Source organism: Arachis ipaensis, chromosome B9, assembly GCF_059453495.1.
Source record: "Arachis ipaensis isolate K30076 ecotype BB chromosome B9, ASM5945349v1, whole genome shotgun sequence".
In the NCBI taxonomy this organism is placed as follows: Eukaryota; Viridiplantae; Streptophyta; class Magnoliopsida; order Fabales; family Fabaceae; genus Arachis; species Arachis ipaensis.
The window spans coordinates 104099461-104105849 of NC_142444.1; the positions used below are offsets into that span (position 1 = coordinate 104099461).

At 40.8% G+C, this 6389-nt stretch overlaps 1 non-coding gene across 1 annotated transcript; it reads right to left on the reverse strand.

Moving 5' to 3' along the window:
* Positions 1–5794: 5794 nt before the first annotated feature.
* On the reverse strand, positions 5795–5898 carry LOC148545738 (small nucleolar RNA R71). The gene has a single exon (XR_015900477.1). It is a non-coding gene; the product is annotated as a small nucleolar RNA R71 (small nucleolar RNA).
* Between the last annotated feature and the right edge of the window lie 491 nt (positions 5899–6389).

Genomic DNA, 6389 nt, shown 5'->3' on the forward strand with positions numbered 1-6389 from the left:
TCAGGATTGACAGCTTAGCAATTCCTTCAATTTCATGTATTCCTTCCACTTTTACATGCTTCCTTTCCATCCTCTAAGCCATTCCTGCCCTATAAACCCTGAGAACACTTAACAAATATATCATGGCATCGAATGATAATAAGAGAGGATTAAAATTAGCAAATTTAAGGCCAAAGAAGCATGTTTTCAATCATAGCACAAAATTAGGAAGGAAAATGTTAAACATGCGAATTCTATGAATAAGTGTGAGAGTAGTGGATAAAATCTACTAAATTAAGCACAACATAAATCCTAAAAATGGGGTTTATCAACCCTTCTGAAGAATAATCTATTGCCTTTCTTTCTTTCATAGAGAGACCTTCATAGAAGTTCTGGAGCTTCACCCATTCACTGAACATATCTGAAGGACATCTCCTTATCAGTGCTTTATACCTCTCCTAAGCCTCAAACAATGATTCTCGCTCCAATTGTCTGAAGGTTTGCACCTCAGTCTTGAGCTTGATAATTCTTTGAGGGGGATAGAACTTGGCCAAGAATTCGTTAACCAAGTCATCCCAATTTGTGATGCTCTCCTTTGGGAAGTGTTCCGAGGGTTACCTGAAACTGAAGGTCGATCTCAGATGAGATCTGCTGTGGTGGCCGGAGCTGTCGTGTCCGACTTGTTAGATCTGGTGGCTGGAGCTGTCGTGTCCGACATGTTGGATCTGGTTGCCGGAGCTGTCGTGTCCGACCTGTTGGATCTGGTGGCCGGAGCTGTCGTGTCTGACCTGATGGAACTGGTGGAGCTAGAGATGCTGCTGATCCTTCATCACCGGAGGGTGGTGGTACCTGCAAGAGACTCCGATGCTTAAGTTAGCATGGGCTTTAAGCAGGTTTTTAGTTGAATCAGACTATGAGTTATACATGGGTGCTCCAGTGTATTTATAGTAGTGTAGGCTGACCTTTCTAGATAAGATAAGTTAGTTATCTTATCTTTATTTTTAAGTGGAGTCATCTTATCTCAGGGGAACCGCCCTTATCTCTCTAGGCTTTAACTACCTTTAGAATGGGCTGTGTCCCTTCATTTGGGCCTCTTTGGGCCTCTTATGTCGATTTGGCCGATCTCTTTTGAAGAAGAGGTCGGAGATCCTGACCTGAAGAGGTCGGTCGATTCATCTTCGATCTCCCTAGGTTGGATAGCTCGACCCAGGGTATGAACAGTGCCCCTACCTGAGCTCGATTTTTACTTTTTTAGGGTCGCGTCTTCAGACTTCGACTCTTTTGGAGAAGTCGAGCTCGAGCATTTTGCCTTTTGTCGATCTTTATATAACTCCTGCTGGGTTCCTTTGAATGCGAAGTGTTTTCCTTATTTTTAATTGTAGCGCACGTTGCACTTTTCTTGGAAACGTGCGAGGGTTTAAAAGCTCATTAATACCCCTTTACCGTTCCTTTTTCCCTCTTTCACACCTCACTTTGAATTTTTTCAAATCATTCACTTTACAATTTCCTCCTCTAGCTTTTCTCCGTCTTCTTTGCTTGTTGTTTGCAAGACATTTTGTTCCTCTACACCCTCTGTTTTTGCATTTTTGTGTTTCCCTTCCCTTGCTTTGAGAGTGGCTGTTTGGAATGGGCTTGTTGCTGTTTTCTTCCTGATCCTCCTCTCGCGTTCGTTTCTTCTTTCTCTTCAGGTTGGCATTTTCTTTTCTTTTATGCTTTTTGTCACCTTTTTTGTGTGTCCTAACTGTTGCATGTGATTTTTATTTTGCTTCTAAGAGTCTCGATCTTTTTGAGAAAAGATTGTGTCTTTCTTTTCGTTATTTGTGTTTTTACGATTTTCTTTGAACAAGCTTGTATCTTTGTGGTGATCTCTGCACTTTGTTGTGATGTCTGTTCCTGGTAGTTTTCTGCTTCCTTTAGAGTTTTGTTCTCTTTTTGGTTGCATCTCTTTGACCAAAGTCTTGGCTTTTGTGGATTTGTAGGTAGACTGGAGTTTCATAATTTTGAGAAGTTTTTGTGCTTTTGATGGTAAGCTGTTAGTAGGAAAGGTTGTAACTTTGATGTTTCCTGTTTGATGATGATGATGACTTTCTTACTACTTTGTGTGGAGTGAAGGTGATAAAGATGTATTTTGGGAGATTTTTTAGGGGATAGACTTGTCGATTTCTTCCTTTTTGGGTTCTTGCCTTGTTACTGCCTCCAACGGGTGCCCCTGGATTTTAGTGTGAATCCTGGGGTTTTCCTTTTACTGCTATTTCTGATTATTGGTGATCGTATATTATCATCTGAGTTGTTTCCTTATCTACCCGAGTTGTTTGGTAGTAACTCCATTTTTTCCTTTTCTTTCTATAGGAATAGTTGACCCATGTCTTATCGCAAGAACATTGTTGAAATGTCTACTAAAATCCCGGAAGGCATGTCCAATTTGCTGGACTCTGTTGTGTTGATGTGTGTTACAGCTGCTGATTCTGAGTATTGCGTGCGGCTTAGGAGGCACCATAGGATTTGTAGTGATAGGGATCAAGAGAAGAATTATGAATTAGTGTCACCTAATCCTGAGGAGAGGGTTAGTTTTCCCTCTTTAGTTCAAGGGGAACGTCCCTTCTTCTATGCTTACGACTCTTTCTTTAGTCAATTGAATATTACCATTCCTTTTTGATGCCAGGGCATCTTGGCCAGTTTCACTGACCTTTTCTTTACTGTTTTTAGGTTAGTTTCATGCATTTTCTTAGGAAATAAGCTAGTTTTGGGTAGATATTCACTTACACCTTGATTCAAGCATACATTGTGCATTTTACATTATTTCATGAGGATTTTGCATGAGTTTAGTGACAAATTATATGCTGCATTGCCCATGACTTGGACTAGAACTTTGATGCGCTCTATTGCTTGATTTCAGGACCAAAGGAAGCAAGGAATGGGAGGTAACTTGCAAAGTTAATGAGAAAAGTGATTGCCAATAACGCTCTCGAAGCCATCATTGACCACGTTAAGAGTCACGTTAACTAAGTTAACGTGAACTCAAACGTGGAGAGGGGAAGTTGAGCCAACGTTAGTGACACTTAACATTGTCACTAACGTTGGCCAATGCTCACAAGTGGCCACGTTAGAGTCCATGTTAACTTAGTTAACGTGGCCTCTAACGTTAGAAGGGGGAGAAACGCCAACGTTAGTGACATTCAACATTGTCACTAACGTTGGCCTAAGGAGAAACATACCACGTTAACTCCCACGTTAACTTGGTTAAGTGGGAGCTAACGTAAGAAGCAAGAGTGGTCGACAACGTTAGTGACACCCAACATTGTCACTAACGTTGGAAGCAACCACACAACCCCCGAAGGAGCCACGTTAACTTCCACGTTAACTTAGTTAACGTGGAGGCTAACATTGATGAGTGAAAGAAACGCCAACGTTAGTGACATTCAACATTGTCACTAACGTTGAGGATGGCTAAGCATGGCCACGTTAGAAGCCACGTTAACCTAGTTAACGTGGACTCTAACGTGAGACATAGGGGCACCTTGGAACGTTAGTGACAATGTTGAGTGTCATTAACATTCTCGAAGGATGGCAAGCCCACATTAAAGAGCCACATTAACTAAGTTAACGTGGGCTCTAACGTGGGAACAAAGGGGGGCTTTTCAAAGTTATTGGGAATGTTAAGTCTCAATAACGTGTGCGAAAGACTTAGAGGCAACGTTAGTGGCAACGTTTGTGCCACTAACGTTGAAGTTAACGTGACTTTTACTTAGGAACGTTAGTGAGAAAGTTGATTGTCACTAACGTTCTCGAACTCATATTTTCACTAAACGTTAACACCCCTAACGTCCTGAGCTAAAGTCTCTGCCCACTTCACACTTTCTCTCTACAAGTAAAGCCAAGCCCAAATAAAAAAGAAAACTTCTTCAAACTCAAGATCCAAAGGCCCAAGACTTGAAGAGCTAACTAGAAGCTGAGAAAAGTAGTATATATAGGAGTAGCTTTGAATTGTTTAGGGAGTTCTAAAAAGTTAGAAAAAGAGAATTACTCTCTGTATTCTACCTTCTCTGCATTTTCTAGTTTTATGATGTATTCTCCATCTTTGTTTTCATTTTCTAGAGCTATGAACAACTAAACCCCTTTCATTGGGTTAGGGAGCTCTGTTGTAATTTGATGGATCAATACTAATTTTTATTATTCTTCTTCTATCTTTTCTCTTGATTTTACTTGAAAGCTTTCGATCTTCATCCAATTGGGTAGTTATCTTGGAAAAGAAGCTATTCAAACTTTGATCTTTTTTGAACCTTGAAAGAGGAATGAAGAGATCAAGCTAGAAATGCTTTCTCATGCTGGACCAAATTGGGTTTGGATGGGTATGTGACTATAACCCTCTCAATACTTGATTTGGGAAATGCATGTGGTATAATCAGTGACCATACTTCATCTCTTCTCATGAGCAATTGACCAAGGAATTGGCTATTGATCAAGATTTGAGAGATTGAATTTGTAATTCAATCAATTAAGATTGCCAAGGAGATCAATGAGTGCATTGATTGAGGAAGAGATGAAAATGAACTTGATCCGGAGGATTGCAATATCTCCTAAGCCCAATGAACTCCCCATCTCTGATCTTACCCATTCTCTTTAATTTCTGCCATTTACTTTTATGAGCAAATCCCCATTCCCATTTACAATTCTGCAATTTACTTTCAGTCATTTACTTCCAGTCCTTTAATTCTAGCATTTACTTTTCTATTATTTACATTCCCACCATTTTATTTTCTGCAACTCTCTACCCAAATTCTGGATTCGCTCAACTAGAACATTCTTCTAATTAAAGTTGCTTGATCAATCAATCCCTGTGGAATTCGACCTCACTCTATTGTGAGTTTTTACTTGACGACAAATTCGGTACACTTGCCGAAGGAAATTTGTTGAGAGACAGTTTCTACCCGCATCAAGTTTATGGCGCCATTGCCGGGGATTGATTGTGCGTCAACAATGATTAAATTGGAAGATCACTAGATTGAGCATTTTTATTTTATGAATTTCATTTTCTGTTTGAGTGATTTACTTTTTGTTTTAGTTAAACTTCTTCCCTTCCCCCTCTACTCTTTTGTTTTTCTTTGTTATTTTCAATTCTGTTTGCTAACCCACTAACTGTTTGATATATTGCATCACCCACAACTAACAGTAATTCTGACAAAAATACTTTCTGCACCTATCTTTTCTTGCTTGCACTTGATGGTTGTATGACAGGGAGAAGAAGCGGGGCTTCAACTTCCTTCGATTTTGAACCTGAGAGGACCTTCCTTAGATTAAGGAGGGAGGCAAGAGGAAAGAAAGTAGTTGGTGCTGAGGAAGAGGAGGAATTCTTTGAATCAAACATGGAAGACAACATGGAAAACCATCATGAAGAGGAGGATCACAACCATGGGGAGGAGGTAGAGCAAATCATGCTGGTGAGGATAGAAGAGTTTTGGGCTCTTACATCAATCCAAACCCAGGCAATTGTGGAAGTAGCATCCAAAAGCCAACAATCCATGCCAACAACTTTGAACTTAAACCACAGCTCATCACCCTTGTTCAGAACAACTGTTCGTTTGGAGGAAGTGTTCAAGAAGACCCCAATCAACATCTAACCACCTTCCTGAGGATATGTGACACAGTAAAGTCTAATGGTGTTCACCCTGACGCCTACAGACTGATCTTATTTCCATTCTCACTCAGGGACAAGGCAGCCAAGTGGCTGGAATCTTTCCCAAGGGAGAGCTTGACAACTTGGGAGGATATGGTGAACAAATTCTTAACAAGATTCTACCCCCCTCAACGAATCAATAGGCTGAGAGCTGAGGTTCAAACTTTCAGGCAACAAAATGGTGAGACTCTATATGAAGCATGGGAGAGGTTCAAGGACTTAACAAGGAGGTGTCCACCTGACATGTTCAACGAATGGGTGCAGCTGCACATTTTCTATGAAGGGCTCTCTTATGAGTCAAAGAAGGCCGTAGACCATTCATCCGGAGGATCTTTGAACAAGAAGAAGACTATTGAGGAAGCCACAGATGTTATTGAAACAGTAGCAGAGAACGACTACTTCTATGCTTCCGAAAGAGGGAACAAAAGAGGAGTAATGGAGCTAAACAATGTAGATGCTCTGTTGGCCCAAAACAAGCTCATTACCCAGCAGCTGGCTGACCTCACCAATAAGATGGAGAGGAACCAAGTAGCAGCAATCTCCACTTCATCAACAACCCAAGAAGGAGTGAATGAAGAAGCAGAGGGTAGTCAGGAGCAAGCCAACTACATTGGGAATTCACCAAGGCAAAACTATGATCCATACTCAAAGACCTACAACCCTGGATGGAGAAACCACCCAAACTTTGGGTGGGAAAGTCAGCAAGATCAAAACCAAGACCAGAGACATTACAACT